This window comes from Peromyscus eremicus, chromosome 8b, assembly GCF_949786415.1.
Source record: "Peromyscus eremicus chromosome 8b, PerEre_H2_v1, whole genome shotgun sequence".
NCBI lineage: Eukaryota > Metazoa > Chordata > Mammalia > Rodentia > Cricetidae > Peromyscus > Peromyscus eremicus.
The window spans coordinates 58,555,337-58,582,341 of NC_081424.1; positions in this window are offsets into that span (position 1 = coordinate 58,555,337).

Below are 27,005 nucleotides of genomic sequence, written 5' to 3' on the forward strand. Positions count from 1 at the left end.
AAGTATAATATCTCCCTATTTGCATCCAGGACATTATAGCCCATGCATATATTAAACATGAGATGGGGGCTAGGGACCTCCATAGGAGCTTGGACTGCTGGGGAGCAGACATTCACTGCCCATACCCTACCTGCCCCCGAGAGACTCTCAGTCCCTGGAAAGTAGAGTTTGGGTCTACCACTCACTTTGGCTGATGGACTGTCAACAGGTGTGATATGAGCAGTGTGTGCAAATAATGTGCACAGACTGCTTTATCATTTCCTCGTTGTCTGCCACAGAAAGCTGGTGTACGTCCATTCGTGTCTAAAAACAAACACAGGACACAAAAACTGGGCCATCACAGCTACAACCAAACAAAACCTGCAACTAGAGGCAGGGTCACCCAGGCAAATGACATGAATGTGACAAGGTATGGTTCTAACTGTGCTGTGGATTCTCAGGATACATTTCTCTTTGTCATTCTGTGGCTAATGAGTGGCTAACTGGTGGCTAATGAGTCCACAGTGATTGCAGCAAGTGCTTTCAACACACAGAAGCACCACACGAGCACAGGTATTTGGAGGGCCTGAGTCTAAGAGAAAGACTTGAGCAATAGTTTTACTCCTTTTAACAAAATAAATGGGGAGCGATATATAACTTATTTTTGACTCTTGATCTGTGGAATACCTGCAAAGGAAGGGGAGCTTCTAGAGGCAGATGATAGATAGATAGATAGATAGATAGATAGATAGATAGATAGATAGATAGATAGACAGACAGACAGACAGACAGCTATGGGATGTCATTCTGTATGCTGTGAATATGTGTTGCTCCCACTGGCTAATAAATAAAGCTGTTTTGGCCTATAGCAAGGCAGCTTAGAGGCAGGTGGGAAATCCAAGCAGAGATATGGAGAGAAGAAAGGAGAAGAGGGAGAGACACCTAGCTGCCACCCAAGGAGCAGCAAGATGCCAGCAGACTGGTAACGCCATGGTCACATGGCAAAACATAGATTAATAGAAATGGGTTAATTTAAGATGAAAGAGGTAGCTAGCAAGAACCCTGCCATAGGCCATACAGCTTATAAATAATATTAAGCCTCTGAATGATTATTTTACAAGCGACTGCAGGACTGTGGGGCTGGGTGGGGCTGGAGAAAGTTACACTACAACAGACAGATAGATATTGTTATTTTTTCCAGAGCTAAAGATAGGTATGAGTCTGGGTGACCACACTGCTCCCAGAGGAGACCCAACATGATCTGCCTCTATGTCCATCAAACACACCCAGCTTTTGCTATTAGGCAACAGTGATGGGCAGAAGATCCCAGCTTCCTTCACCCAGGTAGACACCAGTACTGCCCCTTTGCCCTTCAAGGTCACATCTCCATGTTCCTTTCCTCAGAACATGAAGAATGCCATAGGTGCTATGTCTAGATGTCCATGAGACAGGGTTAAAGGATGTCTCTTCTAAAGCAGTAGGCTGCGGCTAATATTACATTGACCAGCACAAAAATAGACAAGTGGCCATTGATGAATTTCAACTTGGTGGCTCATAGTGAATAAGGCCACTAACTGCCTAGCCTTACGTTTATTTTACAATAGAACCTCTTGTTCACAACAATGGATCCTTAAAGCAATCATTAAAGTATTTGGAAATAAGAGAAGACTGTATGTGAACTCACAATATAATTCAGATATAATTCAAATGATTTCAGACTTATATGTAGGATATAAAGCCAACATTAATTCTGAAATGTAAACAGTCTGAGGTATTTTAAAGCAAAATAAGAGAAGAGCTTTCAAAGTCTGAAAAAAAAAAAAAGGCAACCCCAGGGCTCCAGTTGGAAGAGCCTACTCAACACAGAGAGCAGGCTCTTCTCAATCCTCGACAGGCAGTCAGCACAGTATATCATAGTCTGCCTTATAAACCAGATGTTCTCCAACTACAGGAAAGATCCACGATAGAAAGACCAAATATAACATCTGCAAACACCGAGTGAACAAAGGCACACTTCTAAACAACTCTGGAATGGAAAGGGACATCTCAAAGAAAAGAAAAAGCCATCTATGAATAAAAATCTTAAGTTTAGAGAGTTTACAGTCTTCTACCAGGAGGCCATAATCAAATTAAGTTGAACTGATAATTATATATTGATTTAGCACATGCTTTGTTCTGGCCACTGCACTGGAATTTTCCTGTACCTTCCTTCTGTAATTGCTTTACTATTCTTGTCTTGGGCCTATTTTGATCTTAGGCGCTCTCTCTCTCCTCTCTATGTGTGTCATACAAACATATATATGTATATATACATGTGTAAGTCATACATATATGTATGTAAACCATACATGTATGTGTAAACCAAGACATACTCAGCTGCTAAGGAATATGTTAATATCACCTGCTAGCGCTTGGAAATTAAAAGTTGGAAACATAGTCACATCTGTATTTTCAGCAATTATTGGTGTTAAATGAAGTTTTTCTCATTGATGCAAATTAAAACCACAAATGATGCGTGTTGGTGCTATGAAGTGAAAGGAAAAACCACTCTGACACAGCTATTGTAGGATCAGAGAAGACAGTGTCTGTGTCAGCAATTTTCAAAAAAAATACAGAGAGGAGGAAAAAAGCTTGGAACCATAGGTTGAGTACTAGAACTCAATTTTTAGGTAATTTTGTGTAATAATATAGCCAACATCCCACATTTGTCCCAAAATGAACCAAGTAAATGATAATATGTTGATACCTTAAGTCATGGTCAATTTGCTGTTTGCAGGGCAAATGTCATGATTTTAGAACAGTTTTGATTGTTGCCAAATTCTTGCTTTAATTAATCTAAACCTCATTTCTGTTTCTTTTCTTCCACTCAGTATTGCTCTCATCTGGCTTCCTGAATGTGGGGGGAAATGCTAGGGTGCTGATGAGGATTTTTCTTGCTGATTTCCTTTACTTACTTTTATAATTGCATTTTAAGTAGTTTGCTGCATGTGTCTTGGTGAGAGACCCATTTGTATGGAGCCTGCTGCTCGCACTGTGGGGAGCTGTAATGGGGGCCCTTCTGTCATTCAGAGGGAGAGTATCCTTATCCTCTCATCACTCTGGAGTTAGTACTGTGAACAAAGAACCCTGAAAGGACTGTATCAGAGCTCGAGATCCTGAAGGCTGATCAGAACTTCATATTGTAGAGTTGGATGTTACAGAGAGAGAACCAAAATTATCTCGAGCTGTCTTTAATTGTCTGCATACCATTCAGCGCTGACCTCTGCCTCTCACCTAATGCCTCTGTGACAATTAGGTAAAGTTTTAGGATGTATGAACTTAGCAGGTAACTGTGGTTTACTACCCAAAGCTAGGGATGTGGGCAGACACCATCTGAAGGCTGTGGGAGAGGTTCCCAGGCTGTGCGTGCCATCAGGTGCTACCTGATGTTCCCACTGATGAATTTGGTAGCTGCGATGATGTTCACATTCTTTTTCTCTGTGATTCTGAGAGTCCGTGCAACCCTTGCACAGTAGGACACACAATTCAGACTACGCTCATTTGTTTGTTCAAGCCACTAGCACTAATATTTTGTTCATTAGTAAACTCCTGTGGATTGCAGGATTCTTTTCTCGTCTCTTCATTCTTAACTTCACTGGGCCGAAGCACATTAAAAAATAACCATGCCAAAATCATTGCCATCTATGTTAGCTGAAGATTTTAGAGCTTTTTCTTCATTTCTCCCATCATCCCTCCAAAAGAAGCCAGCATTTACCTTCCCTCAGATCTGCATCAGCTCCATAGCAGACCCTTCTGATGCTGGCAGACTGTCTATACCTGAGAGTACCTTCAGAACTGACTTCAAATATGAAATACACAGTCTCAGAAATCAAAACTGGCAGTGAAGAGTGAACCCCGTTGTAAGCTGAGCCCAGGATCAGTAACGGCTAAGCACCATGGTGGCCTCAAGGTGTCATCATTTGTTGTTGAGAATAAAAGTGTTCAGAGTTCAGAAAGACACTGCAGGAGAAGCAATAAATGGTCCCTCTTACTAATTCTATACACAAGCTTCAGAAGGTCCCCACGGTAAACAAACCGAGTAGCTAGGAGGGAAATGCTGAGTGTGGGAGAGGTGATGAACTAATTACATAATTATTGGAAAATATTAAGGCAAACAGCCGTCTGGGGGGGTGAGCTATTCACAGGAATGAGTTCTCACAGGATGGCCCCCAAACAATAAAGGAGAGCCTGCTTGCATGCATCAGGGAACTAAATATTTCATGTTTCATTGCCAAGCTCATTTAAATGCACTCCTCTGAATAATTTTAAAGCTCCAAGAGTTTTAAATGTGATATTTCATTTCAACTTGCAAGATTTTCAAGTATAGAGATGAGAAGTATATTTCTTTCTTCCTCATAACCTAAGGTTCAAAACGTGGAGGTGAAACCAGGGGATGCTCAGGACGTTGTATGAAAAGCCGGAGTGTCCATCCTGAACTTAGACCGATTGTATTTTCCTCCCTGCCAATGAGATGAGCCGGTTGCTAACATTAAAATCTCACTCACGACTTGGGCTGGCATCCTTGTTTTCATTAAATTGTTGCCTCTCAGCAGGAACTCAGACAAACTGGAAGCCTGTGTGGCTCTGGGTGACTTTCTGTAGGAAGCGTCCATAAAAGGGTGTGGATTGTGAATAAGCCTTTTGGAAGAAAAATGAAGGCTCCCATTGTGTGAGACAAGAAAAGAGGCCAGTGTTTGAGAGCGAGCTGCTAATCTTTTGCCAAATCGAGGGAGCAAAATGCATGGGGCCAACTCAAAAACCCAGCTGCATCTTCTGAGTTTAGTCCCTTCATAGAGCAGAGTCAAGCTTCTGTTGCTCAGGAAAACCACAGCCCTACAATGCTTGTAATTAAAATTAATTACTTCAAATTTTATAAAATATGTATCATGGTGTAAGTCACCCTGAACCCAGCCACCCTTTGCCAAAGACTCAAATGAAAGGAACCGCTCGCTGACCAGAAGTGATGGTTTCTGACACGCTGTCTCCTCCCTGAACATATCATGGCACCCCATTGCTACTCACTCATGTGCATGCCACATTCTGTAAGCCAATTTTGTAGCCCTTACACACCCAACTCAGACCTCTGCTTCCGTAAGGTGAGTCTCTGGGGGAACAAATGGCAAATACCAAACACATCACACCCGGGCAATGACTGACAGCTCGCTTTCCCATGTTGCCTTGCAGCCCTCATCTCCTCTAAGTTCTGTTTTCCTCCTGAGCCTGGCCTTCCCACTGGATTCAGGACAAACTTAGGTTACAAGTCTTCACTGCTCCCAGACACATGAGGCCTGTAGTTCCCTGGCCACTCTAAACTCAGCTCCATCTTGGCCCCTACACACAAACAAGCCCTCCAGTTACTCGAACACACAGCTCCTGTTCACATGGAATCAAGGCCCATGCTCTGACATTGGCCAGTTGTACAGTTCTGAAAATCCTATGTCAAATTAGAGATTATAGACTGTTACTAAGTATAAGGCCAGAATGAGACACTTTAAATGGCTAAAGTTCTTTTTATGGACAGCAGCTCAAATATTAGAATTGAATACATTTATTAAATTTATTAAATCCCTGCTATGTTTGAGAGCTGTCTTTTCAGTGGATTAATTATTACTGACAGGGGTGAACCATATTTTACACTCTGCTGCCTTCAGAGTTTGACAGAACCACACAACACTGCAGATTGTGGACACTTAACATGCAGCAAATAAACAAATAAACAAGAATTTGTTCAGACAATTCCAGGATTAGTCCACCAGTGACATCTTTGTGGAGAACATAGGCTGTTGGAAGACACTAATTGTATGCCTGGATGCCTGGGATGTAACTAGCAACTTTCAGAAAACCTAGAATCCTTCCAAACTATCGATTCCCCAGGGTCCAAGGGGGCTCTGCTACGTCTGGCGTGGGATATTAGGGGGAAAAAAATCTATGTATGCTATGTTCTTATGTCTGTTAACTTTATTCCTCTAAGACAAAATTCTATCAATTCAGCTATAACTCCACCAGGCATTCAAGGCAGGAACAACTCTAGACATACCGAGCTCTAGATCCATCTACTTTATTTCTCTGGGATGAAATCTTGTCTCCATAACTGCAGTTCCGCCCAGCTCCCTAGCTCACAGTCCTGCTAATGACTAATGTCTATGCTTTCAGCCTCTATACCTCTTCGTCCTCTATACCCTCTTTCTCCATCTCTGCTACTCTCTACTCCTGGCACTCAGAAAACTCTACCTGAGATCTGCTTACCCTCTATGGAACCTCTGTCATCTTCTCTTCTCTCTGGCCATGCGTTCTGTCCTTGTCTACAAAACCATACCTGCCTTTTCTTTCCCTGGGCACCTCTTCCCTGCCTCCTCAGGAATGTTGTTTTATCTCTCACCTTGATATGTAAAAACCCCTTTTGTTCTCAGTCAATTGCTCTGGAGAACCACTAGGCGAGGAGAGATGGTCTGAGCTGCATTAGTACAGGAAACAAAGCTAGGCTTCTCCCAACAACTTGTCTCCTAAACTCAGCAGGGCAGTTAGTAACTTAGTAGGTTCCCCAGTAGGTCTGGGGAGCTGAACTGTTTACCAATTGGCCTGGGCATGCAGAGATTTCATAGCAGAAGACAGCTGAAAAATTAAAGGCTGGATAACACCAAATATTCATAATAAATGGCTTGCCTTTTGACAGACCCTTGGCCGGTCAAAGTTCAACTTTAATACACAGCTGAATCTCTGATATATTCTTGCGGCCCACAAGACCAAACCATCATCTCTAAGTCTTCTCTCACAGAGGCAGAGGGAGGTGTGGAGAGACAAAACGACAAATGGTAATTTATACAACGGGAAAGTAACGCTCTGAGTTCTCCTTATGAGACTGACATTAGCGTGGTTATAGAGCTGGTTCAATGATTTCATTGTGACTAGTGGCCATGAGAAATCTTGAGGATAAGGTGCCAGAAGGAAAGACATCTACTGTGGGTAGACAGTATGTGTCTTTATCCCCCAAGATGAAAGAGCCGACCGAGTTAGAGTCAGTGATCCCAAACACTATCCATAGGTTGAGGGCAGCGTTAACTCAAAAAGCACCTAAGAACAAAAAACAAAACCACCACCAACAACAACCACAACAACTACAAAAACACTGACTTTAGACATAAATGTCAACTGTGACCAAGTGAATAGTGATTGCTGAAACCCTTGGGGACAGTAGATTCCCTGGCTGCATTTATTAAAACATACAATAGTAACAATAATACTCATTTCAGCTTTCTTCCGTCTGTCTTTACTTCAAAGATGTACAGTTTATTGCACACTCCAACTTTTTTAATGGGTAATCTCTGGGGCTGACGGACAGCTTAGTGTGTGACAGCACATGGCACACAAGCAGGAGGACCTGAGATCAAATCCCAGCATCCAGTACAAAAGCTGGGTGTGGCCACAGATGCCTCTAACCAGCATCACATTAGGGGACAGAGATGGGTGATGGACACTACTAGTTCTCTGACCACCCAGTCAACAGAAACACTGAGTTTCTGCTTCAGCGAGCCCCTGTCTCATGGCAACAAGGCAGAAAACAAAAAAGAGGATACCACTGTTTCTCCTCTGGCCTCTGCATGCACATGTATGAGATCATGGACCTGTGTGTGTTCGTTCTCTATCTATCTATCTATCTATCTATCTATCTATCTATCTATCTATCTATCTATCTATCTATCTATCTATCTTTATATCTCTACCATATACCTATCTCTATTTCTATCACATCTATCTGTATCTATCTCTATCATCTACCTATCTCTATGTCTATCATCTCTATCAATCTATCAATCAATCTATCAATCTATCTGTCTATCTATATTTCCTGAATTTGTACCAAGAGTTTAAGGTCCAATCTTCAATCTCTCTTCCAGAGGAAATCAGCAAGTTTCTCAGAATTTACAGCAAGAGTCTGTACTCCACCCCTAATTTCCCTCTCACTGGGATAGAAATGTCCTTCAAAACCTTGTCATTAGTTTAAATTGCTATGCCAATATCTCCCAAGAAATCAAAGGTTATATTGTCTATACCACTTCCCACAATGTATCAAAAGAAGTTTCCTGTTAATTTCTTACTAGCCATTACATATAAGTTATATTTCATAACAAATTGTAGCTTTTAAAGCAGTGTGTGCTAATTATTTCCTAACAGCTTCATACAGTGTTTCCAATGGCATGGCATTCTGGGAAGACAGATACTATCCATGCAGTTAGAAGAATCCACGTTTCCAGGGGCATATCAACAGCATGAATGGCTAGACAGAGCAAAGAGGAGTTTTAGGAAAATAAACCCTTTCTGTATAAAATTCATGGAGTAGCTGAAACTTTATAAATCCCTCCAAACCCACAGTGTGTACACACCAAGGTGATTACACCACCACCACTCTGGTTCCTCCTGGATTTGATTATGACTTACATCTTTTCAACTATTTCTTTCAACCTATTCATGTCACTAAATTTAAAGATTTATCTTGACAGCGTAGCCCCAAAGGAGTTTTTAAAATTCGTTCTGACAAACTCTGCCTATTGTGAGTATTAAGCACACACCTACACTCCACGTGACCCCAGGAACGTCATTTGCATTCAACATGCCATATTTTCCCCTCACTTTCCTATTACACCATTTTACGACATTCTCATTTTTTTTTATTATATTTTGAGCTGTTTCCTGGGTGTTCTTTGTAGACTATAAGTAACATCATGTTTTTTGCCTATTCAACTTGATTTGGGCTTCTACAGTTAATTTTTTTACCCCGGGTATTATAACTTTTAACTACATGGTAACTACTGAGTTTTAAAAATGATTTTTGTTGTATACATTCCATTTTTCTGGGACTTTATTCTCATTTTGCTCTCAATGGGTCCCTTTGGTGTTTGAAAATATCTAAAAGATATGACATAAAATTGCTTGTGTAATGAAACCAAGACTTTGGGATATTTTAGGGACACTTTCTATTGATTCATTTCCCTATGTCTAGGCCAAATCCCATCATTTATCTTTTTTTGAAAGCTGGACATCCTTCATGATGGCACGGCCACCTCAGGACTCTGTCCCTTTGCCCTCACGGTCGATGTCACTGTCATTTTTCTTCTTGCTGCTGTTTATTTTCACCAATCCTATAATGTGTGTTCTTGCCATGTGCGGCCCCCGAGATTGCTATTCTGTTAGTTTAGTGCTCAGTGCTTAAGACGTGTATTTCCTTAAATTTCTGGAATATTCTTTTACCAAGGGTCTCTGTGTACCTGTTGGGCATACCTTAAATGCGTAGGCATGTGACTGAAATTGGGTCATCCTCGACTTTACTCCATTCTGGAACAAAGCCCCAGAGTCAGCCAGGTGTAAGAACTTAAAGCTCTTTCGGGCTGTGTCTGGGAATATATACAATTCTGAGTACATGTGTGCCCGTTCATATACCAGATACCCCCCACACACACACACACCAGGCTTTGTATATCCAAGCATAGTCTCTGCTTATTGTTAACATAAGAACAGTTTGTATTTCAAGGCTGGGAGTCAGTGCCCCATGTAGGACAATAGCAACATCATGAAAAAAATTGAAAATTAGAACTGTGGACTGAGTATGGACCAGAACCCACTCTGCACTCAGAAGAGCCTTCTAGGAAAACAAGATCAAACAAAAAGCATCTTCTAGCATCTTGATGGCTGGGAAGTCAGAAGTAAACTTAGCCAGTGGGAGTTTGTGCTGGTTGGTTTTGTTGATTTGGCACAATCTAGAGTCATCTGTGAAAAGGACACCCTAATTGAGAAAAAAGTCTTTATCAGACAAGTCCTGGGGACATTTTCTAGACTGATGATGGATGTGAGAGGGCCCACCAACTATAGTTCTGGGTTGTATAAAAACTCAGACTGAGCAAGCCCTGGAGAGCAAGCCACTAAGCAGCATCGCCCCATGGCCTCTGCTTCGGGTCCTGCCTCTAGGTTCCTACTCTGACTTCCTTTCATAATAGACTGTAAGCCATAAGCCAAATAACTCTTCCAAAGTTCATTTGGTAGTGGTCTTTCTCCCAGAAGACAAACCAGGACAGTCATAGTGTCAAAGCACACCTAGGTTAATCTCCACGCAGCACTGAGGTCAGTCATTTACTTTGTCACAGGCAAGGAACTAAGCAACACCGCCATCTGCATATGGAGCAGTGTTGCTTTGTGTCCATATCATCTCCACAAAATTCTGAGTTATTATATTAATAAATGAAGTCATCAAATTCGCTACATAAATCAATATGTAAATCTTAAGTACATTTCCATAAAACATCAAAATACTAAATTTTCCTAAGAAAAATTCAGAAGCAATTCAAGTCTCTATAAAGACATTAAAACATAATTGTAAATTATGACTGAGAGTTATTGAAAAATAAACCTGGTCTATTTTTAGACATTATACAATTCAATATTGTGAAAAAAATCTGTTCAGCTAATCTGTAGTTTGTGATCCTCAGTCAAATTTCAATAAGGTCTTTTTAAAAAAATAAAATTTGATGAGCTCATTCTAAAAATTATATGGAAATTAATTCCCCAAAGAATGATGACGATACTAAATTAGAACAAAAATTAACACGAGAGTAAGGCATATTGTAAGACAATAAATATTAAGAAGACATAGTTTTGCTACAAGAATAAAGAGCCTAGAACCGGACACAAACACACATGCACAGCTGCCAAATTTGTGATAAAAATAAGAGTCTGCAGTAGTCTAGAGAGATGATCATTTCAATTAACTGTTCTTGGTTAATTGGATGTTTATAGATATTATACTAGACCCTTGTTTCATACCTTAAGCCAAGAAATTAATCTCAAATTACTCATAGATCTTAATGAGAAAGAAAATAATACAAGTTGTAAGAAAATATCCTTGCGATGTTAAAGCAAACCAAGACTTCTTAAACAGGATGCCAAAAGCAAAACAGTCAGTTCAGGCTGTCCTAGTAATGACTGTATCCCATTGAGAGACCCCGTTTCCAAGTGTAAGGTACATGACCCCTAAGGGATGACATTTGAGATCTGGGGTTGTCCCCTAGCCTTCACTTGTATGCATACATGTGAGCAACACACACACACACACACACACACACACACACACACACACACACACACAGCAATAATAAAGACTATTTTCTCCAGTTCTGCAGACTAAAGTCTGAGTCAGAACCTCCATGGCAGAACCCTGCTGTACCTGCCCTGCTCTTTCTAGCTTGGGGACAGCTACTAACTTGCTGAATTTTAGCACAGCAGGGAGATGAGGAGAGAACAATCTTATGCTACTTTTTTTAAAGGCCCCCAGATTAGTACAGAAAAGTCCCATGACCCTATCCAACCTGAACCAAGCCCCACTCCGGAGCTCAGGGCTTTGGTTGGTTAATCCAGGGGATGGGTACCCAATCCACAGCAATGAACAAACTATGAAAGACCATTCTACTGAGCTTTGGCCATTGATCTACCAGTGAGTCAGTCAAGTGGCAGCCCACAGGTGGGAGAAGTTACCTGCAGGAGATGTATTTGACAAACTAATACCCAAGCTGAAGAAATAATCTTCCAAGTCAAAAGAGGAAAGGCAGACAAAAAGAAAGAAAAAAAATGGGCCAAAGGCTACCTCTAAATAACTAATACATATCTGAAACAGTGAAATTACTCCTTAATGGGGAAATGTGTATCAGAATTGAAATGTACTCACTTGATGAGATACCTAAGAAGTTTTCAGAACACAGCAAGGCAGTTGAACGTATGAACTAACAGCAATTGTAACAGCATGCACAAGACCTGTGCAAGATTGTCCTGGCTAGTGTTACATCAAATTGACACAAGATAGAGTCATCAGAAAGGAGGGAGCCTCAATCGAGAAAAGGCCTCTAAAAGATCAGGCTGTGGACAAGCCTGTAGGGCATTTTCTTATTGATTGATGGAGAGGGTCCAGCCCATTGTGGATGGTGCCATCCCTGGGCTGATGGTCCTGGGTTCTGCAAGAAAGCAGGCTGAGCAAGTCATGCATAGCAAGCCAATAAGCAGCACCCTCCATGGCCTCAGCAACAGCTCCTGCCTCTAGGTTCCTACCCTGTCCTGACTTCCTTCAGTGATGGAGCATGATGTGGACATATAAATCAAAAAAAAAAAAAAAAAAAAAACCACAACTCTTTCCTCGCCAACTTGTTTTTGGCCATGGTGTTTCATCACAGCAACAGAAACCCTAAGACAAAGATCAAGGAGCGTCTGTTCTCTTTGAGGAAAGGGCACCAGAGAGGCTGTCCATGCTCCAGGCAGTGGTCCAATATTCATGCAAATAAGTGGACTCAGAGCAGAGAAAACAGAATCATGTGAAGTTGGAAGAGAACAATGGCAGAGGAATAAGAGTGGAGGGAAATGGGGGTGGACTTGAACAAAACACATTGTGTGCATCTTGAATTTCTCAAACTGTTTAGAAAACTGATAACTAAAGGGAAGACAGCAGAGATCTGCTATAATTTGGACATTAAATCTCCCTAATGTCTACATGTTTAAGGCATAGTCCCCAGCTTGTGACACTATTAGGAGATGGAATATTAAGAGAAGGTATCTAGTGGAAGACAATAAGTTCCCTGGGAGGCTGTCCGTGAAGGACATGGTACCATCCCAACACGTTCTTGCTTTGCTCTCTCTATTCCTCACTGCCGCAAGGCCAAGAGCCTTAACCCTGACGTGGGTTAGCCCTGTCCTCCAGCCATAGGCCACTACCATTCAGCTGTTAGGATCTGCAGGGGATATTTACAAGGCTAGGCCCTTAGCACTCCCTTGTGGCTCTCAAGACAGAGGGTGGTGCACAAGAGTCTTGAGAGTGGCTCATGAGGTGGTGCATGAGGCCCTGCCCCTCTGTGATGATGTGTAAGCAGCTAATTCTTGCTAGGGGAAGGGAGGCTTTTCCACAGTAGATAACAGCCTGCAAGCTGCTCCTTCTCTGTATCTAGATAACCCTTTACCCATGTTCCTCAAAGTAATCCCAATTACACTCAATAGTTCACCAAGCTAGACCTGGTAGCATTTTAGTTACTTTTCTGTTGGTATGGAAAGGCCCTGTCGAAAAGCTACTTGGGGAGCAAGGAGTTTATTGGGCTTACACCTCCACATTACAGTCCATCATTCAAAGAAGTCAGGGCAGGGATTCAAGCAGGAACCTAGAAGCAGGAACCTGGAAAGCAGAGCCCATAGAAGAACACTGCTCATTGGTTTGCTATCCATGGCTTGCCCAGCCTGCTTTCTAATACAACCCAAGACCACCTGACCAATGTTTGCACCACCCACAATGAGCAGGGTCCTCCCACATCTATCACTAATCAAGAAAATGGCCCACAGAATTGACTACAGATATATGTCTGGGTTTGTGTTTAAGTTGACAAACACCAACCAGAGCAGCAATTGAGGGTTCTAGAGAGGTAAAAGAGTAACCACGGCAGCAAGAAGGCATGGTGGCAAGAACAGGAAGCTGAGAGATCACATGACAACCCACAAAAACAAAACAGAGAAGGTCTACCAAAAGTGGAGCAAAGCTACACACTCTCAAAGCCCACCCTCAGTGTCATAGTTCCTCCAGTAAGGACACAACTTCTCAGCCTCCCTGAACAGTTACACCAATGAGGGACAAAATTTCAAATGTCTAAGCCTACAGAGGACACGTCTAACCAACAGAGCTGGGTTTCTTCAGTCAGTCATTTGTGCCCTATATGGAGTAAATCTATGTCTGCTCATGTTTCTCCAGGAAAAGTCAATATGACATCTCCACCATGACCTCCCTGCCTGCCCAGAAGCAGTGCCCTATCTTAGGCCCAAAAGACAAGGAGATAAGTAACCAATGACTGAAAGTTTTGCAACTGTAAACCAAAACAGGCTGTTCCTCTTTACAAGCTGGGTAGCAGAGGCACATGTGCCTTTTAACTTCTGTCCAAGCTTTTGTCTGGCCCCTTCTGCTTTTAATGTCCACATCTTGTTGCCTAGTGTATCCTGTCAATCCCTGTATCTGTTACTCCCTCTATCTTGTTGCTCTTTAAAAGCTGAGATCCTGTTGCAACTGTAACATCACAAGAAAGTCAGTTATGTGTGCCCATTGGTCAGGTAGTAGATGCTGGGCCCTCACACCTGAAGAGTCAGACCACAGAGAGAATCAGTGAGTATCTTTCCCAGGAGTATCTTATTCCAAGAAGGAAGGATGGTACACTACTTTCAGTATGCTCACATTGTTTGTATGTGAAGAATGTACAGTTTGTAACACCCTCCAGGATACTGTGACAGTTGACATCTTTCATTCTATGCAACTGTAGGATGGACTTACTCCCAAAGCTACACCGAAGAGCTGAACCCTGCTAGAATGCCCTAGCTCCATACCCTTTTGTCTGCTTAGACTTCTCCTTATTCTTCAATGCTCTCTGGCAGACTATTTGATTTACATATGTTTACTTCCTGTTGGAATGGGAAGCTTCAGGAAGTCTGTGTTTCAGTCAATGCTATAACCTCAAAGTTAGGAACATCCTGCTTCAACCATCATGTACTTTGTGGATATTTGTAACAGGCCCAGTCACAGTGACGCATAGTCCTTGGGAGCAGGACAGAATCAAGCCCTTTCATATGCCATAAACCATTATTTTAGTTCATGAGGTCTTGACATAGTAGTCTACAGCTTCTGGGATCATTGTGGTATACTCAGGGATTCTGTTCTCTTACCAGACAGCATGACACACACTGCTCTATACCTAAGCTAACTACTGAAGTGTTAGCCATGCTCCAAGATATTTTAAATAGCCAAACAGCACGTTATAAATATCTCTTTTCCAAAAGTCTTCTACTGTGCTCACACTCTCTGTTAGGTACTATTACATGCATTTAGAAAGACAAAGTTTCTTTTTCTAAAACCAGCAGAAGTCTAGAAATCAAAGAGTGAGAGCAAGTCCGTCCAGGCCGGTGTAAAGTGGCACAATGGAGGGAGAGCCACAGGGCATATTGAAGGAGTGGACTATGTTTCTAGGAGAGATGGTAGGAGAATGGGGTGGGATCAAGAGCAGATTTCCACAGAAACACCGTGGTCAGCAGGCCGTGTTGCTCTGCAGAAGAAACCACCTGCTCCTGAAACCCAGAGCTTACTGACCCCTAAGCTCTCTGCTAAGCACCCAGGCCTTGGAGCATCCCAAGCAGAGGGCTATCCTGTTCTTCCCTGGCTTCCCACTCCATCTTCCCCGCCCACATGCAGTGAGTTCCCACCCATCCTTACACGACTCCCGCCATGCTTCCCCATGCACCCAGGTGCCATCCGCTGGAAATCTCCTGGACAAGACTTATTCAGTACAAATAGTCCTCATCAGACCAGAAGCGACTTTCCCTCAAGTCATCACTATAAGGACACAGAAGCAAGGGACTGTTGAAATTGGAAAATAATTTTTCACTGGAAATGAGCTGCTAAAGTTAGGAAGGATTATTCAGGGCCAGAGGAAACTGCTTAGCACTCCTAAAATTATACCAAGAAGCAGCTGCTTTCCGTGTACTGGAGCAGATTGGTGTCATGTGTCTGTGTGACACTCAGGTGCAGGAAAGCCTGGCCCGCCAAGTCCAGGTACACAGGGGTGACTGCTACTGGAGTCTGGCAAAGGTCACAGGATGTGCTAGGTTTATCTTAGGACAGAAGTTTTCTTGTGGGGAAAAGCAGTGAGCTAAGAAAAACCAATGTCTCCCTCCTTTCTAATTGATAACACATGGCCTCAATTATAGACACTCCTGAGTGCTTTTTTAAAATTCACATAGCTTTCTGTAGGAAAACGAATGGTCCATTGAGTCAGGAGATCTGTGCATGGCTGTAGTTGGTGCCAGATGTCATGGAAGAAAGCAAAACACCCCCATGACGCCCCTAACCATAAACCCTAGCACGGGGAGAATTCCTTCCTGACCCCGGGTGGAGACCAATCACAAGCCCACGAGCAAAAGGACCGTTACTGCTGGCAAATTTTTATGCGAATTGGTGAAGTTCCAAACACTACGGTTTCTTACAAATTAAGCTAAATGCCTTATGAACAGTTGGTGACTATTAACAGTTACTACACTTTTCGACAGTCTTTAACAATTTCCCCAACTCTTCCTATGTTAATGATGTGTTAATCACCGCCTAAACAAGGCAGATAATGAGACATCTCTGTGTGTCACTGTAGATAGAGAAATGGGAATATTCAAAATACGGTGACAAAATAACAAGTTGAAAGAGATGTTTCCTTAGACACTGCAATAATGAGAGTCTCAAGATGCTCAGGGGAAAGTTGTAATACGTGCGCAATGTGGAAGGCATATATGTGAAAATAAACCCATGTTCCACACACAAGCCCATACCAAGCTAGAAGTGGTGATGAGGGTGGGTCAGCAAAATGAAATGCAATCCTTTTGTAAGATTAATACCTCTTCATCCACGTAAATTAACATTAATAAATATATGAGAAAATGGCTACTAAAATGTGGAAGAGGACCCAGTCTATATAACCAGGTTGTCTATACAAGACCCTTGGAGATTGTCACCATGCTAACAAAGATTCTCTTGGTATGGAAAGATTACCTATCATGATTTCCTTGCTTACAAAATATGTAATAATTTGTAGTCTGGAAAACTCGAATTATTTTCCAAAAATAAAATACCAATACTACATGGCCTAAAACAAAAGGCTGCTTTCCTAGACAGGCTTTTTTTTTTTTCACAGCTCCCTTTAGTTAGCTGAGACAGGTTAGAATTTTCCAAGAGATCTTTAACACACTCAGAGAGAGAATAAAGAAGAAAAGGCAAAGAAAAGACAGGAAACATGAAAGCAGCCAGGCTTTGAAAGTACAGGTTCCAGGTCCAGTAATAAGCACCTTCCAGCTCCCCGGCTCTTTTACTCGTCACTCTGCCCCTGTGACCCTGAGGCTGACACAACTTCTCCTGCAGTGGCCTGGGATCTGAGCACTGTTAGCTGCAAGCAAAGATTCTCTCTTATTTCCAACACACAGGAAGAGTTGTCTTTGGGTCACTCTGGTTTGCCCCCTTACCCAATAGACAAGCACCAAGTTCAGGCAAAGGGCCATTTGTTCTCCCAGGTTTGGTTTGTGAGATATTAATTGTTTGCAGTCAACTGAGAAGCCATTTGGAAATGGAAAAGTAAATGAATTCTCCGTTCAAGCAAACGTACTGGGTTTTGTTGCTGATTTTGTTTTGTTTTTCCTTCTCTCGACTATTTCAGTATTTCCAGTAATACAGGTTATAGAATGATCCAGCCAATTTCAATGTCACCTTCTGGTCCGAGAGTCAGATTTTCCAATTTCAAAGTATTTCTGAGACATGATGAACACATGAGGAAATACTGGAGGGTATTTTTTTAAGTGCTCTTTCCCTCCCTTTCTCTCTCTCCCTCCCCCCTCTCTCTCCCTCCCCCCTCTCTCTCCCTACCCCCCTCTCACTCCCCCCCCTTCAGGTACGTGTGTGCCTCTGTGTATGTGTGTATGCATGCGTGTGTGTGTGTGTGTGTGTGTGTGTGTGTGTGTGTGTGTGTTATTGAGAATTCAACTCAGAGCCTCACATGCTAGGCAAGCACTTGCTCTACCACTAGGCCACACCCCCACTCCACCCACCCCAGAACCTACTTCAGTGCCATGCCAGTCCTCTGGAGCTTTCTGGGGGTTTTGTTTGTTTACCATTTTACTTACACACCAGCACTGCTTGTTTCTATTTTGAGTCTTTCTAGCTGAAACGTTTGCTTCACCTCACTTTTCTATTGCACATGTGAACTACTGTGCCCCTTAGACCCTTCACCACACAACATTCACCTTGGGGTTTGGTGTCTCGAGTTTCTAGTCTCGCATCTCCCATTGACTGTGGACTTCTGCCACACTGCCTGCTCGTTCTTATTCCCTGCTTTGCCTAAAAGATGAAAAGAACAGTCCTGTCTTTGCAGACTTTTGGGGCCTTATCCCCAGTTAATAATGCCTGCTAATTGCTTCCCACTGTGACCAACTGTGGATTAATGGGACGCACCATGGTATTTGCAGCAGGCAAAATTCATGGGACTTCTGTTGGTGAAACTTTTCAAAGACTGTGGCTGCCTTGATGAGTGGGAACTCCCAATGGGATTGATGGCAGTTGCTGGTGAGCAAGGAGGCTGGGGGAAGAGATGGCCCTGGATCCTTATTTTCTCCCCCCTCACACTGAGAGTGCATGTGTGCCCTGTGTACTGCTGACCATGCTTCCTAGAGCAGGAGCTGAATTAGACCTTTGGCTACACACAGTGGTGCTAGGAACAGGCAACTGATTCTAGGAAAACAAACTAACAACTCAGTTCTCCAAGAGAAGCCCTCAAAAGTCCAATGAGCCCTCCATCTCCTCCTTCATCCCCGCCCAACCCGAGTAGGATGAGGATGAAGGGCAGGTTGCTGTTCTTCCTGCCATCCTAATCTTCTCTTTCCATAAGCAGTTTGAAGAACTTCCTGTATCCTCTCTGCATGCCCTCCCAAACCCTCAGAGGCTAAAGAAAATAGGGATGTGAAGACAAGCTTGAGTTGTTAGCAAGGGCAGGCTTTCCTCTTTCCCTGATATGGTGCTTGAAGTTCTCTTTGTTAAAAAATGGGAGCAAGCATCTGCCTGTTAACCTTGCAACATACACATACACATACACACACACCCCTGACATGTCTCATGTATCCAGGCACACAGATCTGAGTGTTTGCTGCAGAGGACGCATCTGTCCTGGAAGCCAGCCCACAGCGCTCGCAGGCTAAGAGGAGGATTCATTACTGACACTCATTGCTTTGCTGCATGGTAAAGTGGTGCTTTTTCTGCAGTGGCTGCTCCCATTTTCCTCCTCTCCAGATGTTTCCTCAGCACCACGTGAGTGAGCTGATGGTAGGGTTAGCTGAGCTGGAAGGGGAGAGGCGGTATGTCATCCCCATATTCTGTGAATTTCTATTTTAGATCATGAGGAGGCACGGTGGGTGGGAGAGACAAGGTGCTCTTCACAATAATAGGGAGGCAGAAAGACACAGCTAACTGCACAAGCCCCCTTGAGCACTGTCCTGAGCATGAAAATGCAATCATTCTTTTGTTTGGGAAGAGTAAAGCAGAAAGGCTGGACTCACACAACTGGAGTCATGTCAGGAGAAACACATTCAGTGTATGCTTGGAGTAAGTGATGTGTGTTTCTTCGTATGTTTCTGAATTAGGAGCTGAAACAGGTTGAATGTTGTTATCTACAAACCCAGGTACTGATGATAAATGAGACCTGATCTGGAAGTAAGAACAGATGCCACAGATTCGAGCTGAGGTCAAATGTGTGAGCTCCATTCATCACCTCATCACTGCGGTAAGATACCCGAGAAAAGCCACTAAGGAGGGGAGGGTTTATTTCAGACCCACACAACATGTGGAGGAAGAGTGACAGAAGAAGTTTGCTACAACAGCCCTTAGAATCACGTAGGTGCCAGGGAGATGAAAACAGGATATGATACCATTTCCCTGAAGGGAAAGGGGCCCCCGGCTTATGATGCTAGCTCAAGGCTTGACAGGTGTTGAAAAAGAGAGAACAGGGCTGGAGAGATGGCTCAGGAATGAAGAGCACTTGCTGTGTTTGCAGAGCATGGCAGCTCACAATAATCTTTAACTGCAGTTCTGGGGGACCTGACACCCTCTTCTGGTCTTCACAGGTACTGCATGCACAGGGTGCACATACGTACACAAAGGGAAACACTCATACACATAAAATAATAAATAATATTTAAATATGAAAAGGAGAGAAAGACAAGAACTGCAACACTGAAGTCGCTGGTGATGTTTCTAGTCTACTCTTACAGGTTAGAATCAGAGCTTTCTGCTGGGTTTGTTTGTTTGTTTGTTTACCAATCCTGAAGCTTGAACCTATGGCCTTGCACATGCAAGGCAAGGAGACAAGTCTTCTGCCACTAAGTTAGGTCTCATCCCAGGATCACAGACGTTTTGAAGTGGGAATGATCAATAGACTATCTACAGGGTTAGAGCATGGAGTTGGGTTTCTGACGGGTTGCTTGCTCTCCACCAGTCAGCCTCCCACACCCCGACTCCCCATGAGAACCATGTCCCTGTGGCCTGTTCTAGACTTTTGCAGCACAGCCACCTGGACACAGGTCATTTAACAAGGCCAGGCACATTCTGGCCTGTGCCTGGGAAAACTATCATTTCCTGGGTATGGGTGGGAATCACAGATTTGTCTGCTGTACCCTGCACAATCAGCATCCTTGGTCACTGAGACCTTTGTTATATTAGCAGCAGAACATGACCCTAATGGATTTAAGCATACATATATACATACATACATATATATTTAAGCATACATTCACATATGTGTATATGCATACATACTATATATATATGTATAAACACATATATACATATGATTTCTTGGAAGGTCATTTATTGGCAAGTTTTCAAATCCTAAGAAAGTTGGGGTCAAGAGACAGTTAGTAGGGATAATACTGTCCCTAATCACACATTGAGTAAAACAGGGCCTTGTGCTGAAGGCTGGAGAAACGCTTTGGACTACTGTGAGTGTTTTTATCCTAGACATCCTGTCCTCCACCTCTGTTATCCTGCTGCTATCATCCTGGAGACCAGACACCACATTCACCGCCTTTTCTGTGGCCAGGATGTGTCTGGCCAGATGTGCAGCCTTCACCCAGAAGCAGTCCATCTATCTAGAGCTGAGGTTGGCCAGCAGAGCCTGTGTCTCCTTCAAACCAGCAAAAGGACAGGACACAGTTCAGCATGTCCAGGGTGAAGAGAGGGAGGCAGGCTGTGATACTCCCTGCCGTACTTCTTATGATGGAATCAGAATTTAGCCGCCCATGATCTCACTCTCTGAGTCAAGACCAGATGCCCATGTCACAATGTCACATAAAACCTAAAATTAATCCATCCCAAAATTAATCTTGAGGCCCCCAGGGACCTGTGCAGTCAGCCCAGACTGTGACAGAAATCTTTGGAGGTGGAGAATGACCTGCTCAAGGTTAGGGAGCTCGTTAATGCTCACCCAAAGTCAGCCCAGAGTTCCTCCCTGTTTCCCGGCAACATCAAATCACCCTGCCTTGCTGAGGAGCCAGAGTGGGGGCTACACTCAGGAGGACATCCACACTCCAATTCACCTACTGACATACTCATTCATGCGCGCGCGCACGCGCACGCGCACACACACACACACGCACACACACACGCACACACGCGCACACACACACACACACACACACACACAGGAAGTGTGAAACCATGGGAACAATTAAGATGAATGACATCCACGGAGAGCCAGATAGCTGCCAGAAAAAAATCATAACCAGCTAACGTGACACACGAATGAAATCGCTCCCTGAGGTCACAGCCCAGAGGGGTTATTCTGCTTTGGAATTTGGTATCAGCTTGTCTCCCTAAACACTAAAGCAGATACATAAGAGGTATCTAGGACATGGTCGTGTTTTCTGATTATGGCTCTTAGCTCTTCTAAACCCTTGGTTAGAAATTGCCTGAAGGCCTGGCCTCAAAGAGCTGGGAGCAGGGAACACAGGGGGGAAAACACTCTGAGCTCTGAGGACCACAGCTGAAGGAGGTCCCTTAGTGTCCCCCAGAGACCTGGGGTCCAGGAGTGACATTCATGAAGGGCAAGGTGATGCGGTGCTTGCTAAGAGTGATGGTGGCCGAAGGTGCCAGAAGCCTTCTGCCCTCTTTGTGACCAGAACTCCCAAGAGGAAGCAAGGAAGGAAGATATCAAGGAGAAGGGGACTACACTGAATTTTACAAATGTAAATATCTGTTTGTTTTCTAAATACAGAGAAAGAAAGGGTAAGGAGTTGAGTGGATAGGGACATGGGGAAGATCTGGGAAGAGTTGGAAAAGGGTAAACCATGATCAGAATAGATTATGTGGCAAGACTTTCAATAAAAAAAATCATATATATGAATGCAACCTGCATGGTTTTCTTTTAATTAATCATTTATCTACTTAATCACAATTTTCTTCTCTTCAACACAATTTGAGTTGACAGAGAAAACCCCACTCCAGACAAGAAGCCTGAGGATGGACAGGACTCGGGAGCAAGGATATCACATGTTAACAACCTGAAGGTGTCAACCATGGTAAAATGACCCCAACTCATTCCAGATACAGCTACTAAAACAGAGACGTCTTTTTAAAGACTAGACATACCAGGGTTGCTGTGTCCTTTCGACTTGGTGGTCCATGGAAACTTGTAGAACCTCTGTGCTTGCAGAAAGACACAAGCTTCAAGATAAATTCTGAAGACGGGCATGTCCTTAGGCAGGGCTCAGGATCAAATTCATTTTTAACTGACACTCATGCTTGACTATGTACATAAGTGGTGTTCCCCCACTGACAACACTCATCGAGTTACCCAGGCAAGGCTGAATCCACATCTACTCCCATTCCTGTTGGTCACAGTAAGCACTGCAAAGGCCCTAGGGCACGAGGACACACAACAATCGCCCTAGTGAAGGGCAGAGATAACTAACAACATAATCTTAGTCGTCACCGTCTCTTCAGTTTGTTTTAAAATAAGCCTAGTGCTTGTGACATTTAAAAACGTTTAGTGTCTTCTGGGAAGTTTTCCCATTTAAAATACTTAAAGACTATGTCCTGTTAGAGTCACATATTAGTAGTCTATACTGCAATGTTTACCTTTAAAAGAAATGTTAAGCTGTGACTGACTTAGGGTTCATTGCTGTGATCAAACACCATGACCAAAAGCAACTTGGGGAGGAAGGAATTTGGTTTATACTTCCACATCATACTCCATCACTGAAGGAACTCAAACATGTCTAGAACCTGGAGGCAGGAGCTGATGCAGAGGCCATGGAGGGTGCTGCTTACTGGCTCGCTACTTGTGACTTGCTCAGCCTGCTTTCTTATAGAATCCAGGACCACCTGCCCAGGGATGGCACCGCCCACAATGGGCTGGGCCTTCCCCCATCAATCACTAATTAAGAAAATGCCCTACAGGCTTGCCTATAACCTGATCTTATGGAGGCATTTTCTTAACTGAGGATCCCTTTTCTCTGATGACTCTACCTTGTGTCTACTTAACATAAAACTGGTCAGCAGAACCCCTTGCCAACTTGGCACACAAATAGATCACTGTTCAGCCACAACTTTTCCTTTCTTGCTCATCCCCAAATCATATATTAATATAAACAACACAGTATAAAATATTTTAGAAACTTAAAATGTCCTACAGTTATACAAATTCAAACACTTTAAAAGCTCAGTCTCTTTTACAATCAGAAGTCTCTCAACTGTGGGTTCCTATAAAATCAAAAATAAATTAAATACTTTATTTCAAGAGGGAAGAACCAGGGCAGAGTCATAGTCAGATCAAAGCAAAAACCAAATTCCAACAGTGTAAATCACTCAATGTCCAATATCCAGGATTCACTCACCATCTTTCAAGTTCTTCAAAGGGCCTGGGTCACTTCTCAGGCTTCACCCTCTGCAGCACACACAGCTTGTCTTCTAGGTTCGGGCAGGCTCCACTTTATGGCGGCTGCTGTTCTTGGCAATCATCCCACGGTATTGGCATCTCCAAAAACTGCTGGAGTCTTCTACGGCAACTGAACTGCACTTTCACCAATGGCCTCTCCTGGCCTCTCACAGTGCTCAGCTTCATCTGCTCTCCATGACCCCTTCATGCCTTCAGAACCAGCACCACCTGGGAGAGTCTTACATGGGACCAAGGGCAGCTGCCAGCAGCACAAGGTACAATCATGGCCACCTGTAGAACACAGATTCTGTGTGCTGAGCCCGAGGAAACACTTTGCGGGAGATTTCTGCGAAGCTGGTCTCTTCTTAATCACCACTAATTTCTCAGGTCCAACTATCCAGCATTGATAGTCCTAGTAAAACAACTGTTTCACTTGAGAGGTGCTGGTCTCTTGTTGATTGAAGTCAACTCTTCAGCCCCAGCTGACCAGAAATAGAGTCTTAATTCTGAATAGCAAAGGACCCTGATAAAGTCTTCAAATGTTTCTCTGAACTTTACAAGCCAGGCCTCCATCATCGGTACTGCTCTTGGCATTGCCTTCCAAGCTCCCTCAGAACAGCTCACCAAGCTCTGAGCACCCAATGGCTTTTCTAACACAAAGTTCCAAAGTCCTTCCACAATCCTCCCCAAAACAACACGGTTGGGTCTGTCATAGCAAAACTCCACAATTCTGGTACCAATTTCTGTCTTAGGGCTATCATTGATCTGATGAAACACCATAACCAAATGCAACTTTGGGAGGAAAGGGTTTATTTGGCTTACATTTCCACATAGTCCATCACTGAAGGAAGTCAGGACAGGAACTCAAACAGGGCAGGAATCTGAAGGTAGGAGCTGATGCAGAGGCCATGGAGGGGTGCTGCTTACTGGCTTGCTTCCTCTGGCTTGCTCAGCCTGTTTTGTTATAGAACCCAGGACCACTATCACAAGGATGACCCCACCCACCATGGGCTGGACCCTTCTCCCGTCAATCACTAATTAAGAAAATGCCCTACAGGCTTGCCCCCAGCCTGATCTCATGGAGGCATTTTCTCAACTGAGGCTCCCTGCTCTCTGGTGGCTCTAGTTGGCGACAAGTTGACATAAATGTGGCCAGGACACCACCCTGTGTTCTAATGTGCTTTCTGTTGCTGTGATAAACACCATAACCAAAACCTTAAGGGGGAAAGGGTTTATTTGGCTTACACTCCCGGGTCACAGTCCATCGTTCAGGGGAATCAGGGCAGGAACTCAAGCAGAAACCATGAAGTAATGCTGCTGAATGGTTTGTTCCCCATCTTTGGTACGGTCGGCTTTCTTACACATCCCAGACCCCCTTGCCTAGGAATGACACCACCCACCGTGGGTTGGCCCACCTATGTCAACCGGAAAATTACCCCACTGGCATGGCCATGGGCTAATCTGATGCAGTCAACCCTCCAACTGAGGCTTTCTCTCAGGTAACTGTGGGCTGTATCAAACTGACAGCTGAACCTGACTTAGAGATTATGTTTGGGAAAATCGCTTAAAAACACAAGTTAGAAGTCATCAGTGGTATAAGTAATATGTAATTGTGTGCAGGAAATGAAACTTTGTAATGTTTCAAAATATTTTCACAACTTCTTATGCTAAAAACTAGTAATCATTATTTCTCTCCAGGTGCAGCATTAAAGGATTCAACATAGAATACCCACCTGCTCTGAAGAACAAGCTGAATTCAAAATAAAGTCAAAATCATCAAGATATTTAATTACTGCTCTTCTTCCAATATGATTATGGATCCCCAGAGGCTGGCAATGTTTCCAGCCTTCCTTTCCCTCCTCACGGGCCCAGAGACAGTACCCTGTGAGGAGTCCTTGCCTGGGAGAACTCTGACCCGAGGCCTCATAGGACACAGTGGGAATTGGCCAAATTGCAGGGGAGATTCCACGCTGCTGACCTCACTGTCTGAGCATGCTCTCCTAATAAGCAGCCCCCTGCCTCAGCTCCCTTCACTTCTACTGTAGGGTGCCAGATGAAGGGAGTGTCCATCTTAGCTCTGCCTTTGCTGGCTGTCATCCCTAGATGCGGGGCTGCCTACAACATGCATGGTTTAAATACCAGCACTCAGTTGTAAGTGCCTCCGCCCCTCCGGAGAGTCGGGCAGTGCACCCTGGGAAGAATGGCCTCGGCTGTAAACAGCTCCCAACACCTGGAGAACTTACATATCCTTGTCAAAAGAGATTCCCATCTGTCCCCAAGACCGGCCTGCCCAGGAGCTCATTTGTGAACAACGTCACATGCAACACCTCCCGGTTGACTGGAATTTATCCAGAAAACTCGTCACTGCTTTTGTTTTTGTCCTGATCAGTCTGGTCCAGCCTTTCTACTGTGGCATGCTCTGTGGAGCATCTACCAAATGAGCTCTCCCTGGCCTCCACATGCCCTCACCAGCTCTTCCTCTGGGCCAATCCAGGGGATCAAGAAGACTGAGAGCAGCTTGAAAAAATTTTTAATTCTGCTATTATAAACACTTTGGTGTGCTTCGTATGTAAGTGTGTAATGCCATATTATAAAGTGTGTCAAATGGGCCCTCCCTGAGGGCCTACTAGCAAGTAGGAGGGTCTCATTTTCTTCAATGGTGTAGCCGTTGGTCAGTACCCATGTTCCAGGAAATAACCCCCACCCACGCTCCTGTAAGCAGCTCTAATTTAACTTTAATTAGACACATACACAGAACACATAAAAGTCACACAAGGTCTTGTGAATAACGGGCATTTCAGCAGTGAGGGATGAGAGAGAGGGGTTGAGAGTAAAAGTGATTAAAATTCATTATATGCATGTATGAAACCGTCAAGGGATGTCTAACTTTAGCCCCCACCCCCACCCCGTCTTTCTACAATCTAGCTCACTCTTGGAGAACTCCATCCTTACACGCCTGAGTCTTGCTGCCTCACCCAAATGTCAGAGGGCAAGAAAAGAAAATTCATACAGGGCCCAGAAAGATGGCTCGGCAGCTGATGTCTTACTGTCCTTACAGAGGATTAGGGTTCAATTCCCAGCACCCATATGGTGGTTCACAACCATATCTAAATGCAGTTCTAGGGCAATCAGACACCCTCTTCTGCTCTTCTGGGGTACCGGGCATTTGTGTGATGCATAAAACCCCAGAAAAATAAAGAACATTCAAATACAGAAAATAAAAATAAAGTATTTTTAAGAATACACATAAAAAACTCACAGGAAGTTTATAAAACCTAGTATGATATTTTAATAATGGCATCATTCTAAAATGTGAAGAAAACATAAAATATGTAAAATTCTACGTGAGAAATGAGATTGGAGCCAATGTAGGATTTAACACTGCTGGTAACCTCCTCCCCCTGCGCCAGCTGCACGATGAGCTCAGAACATAAATCTGGCCAAACCGATCTGAAAATACCATGCTCTCTGGTGAGGACA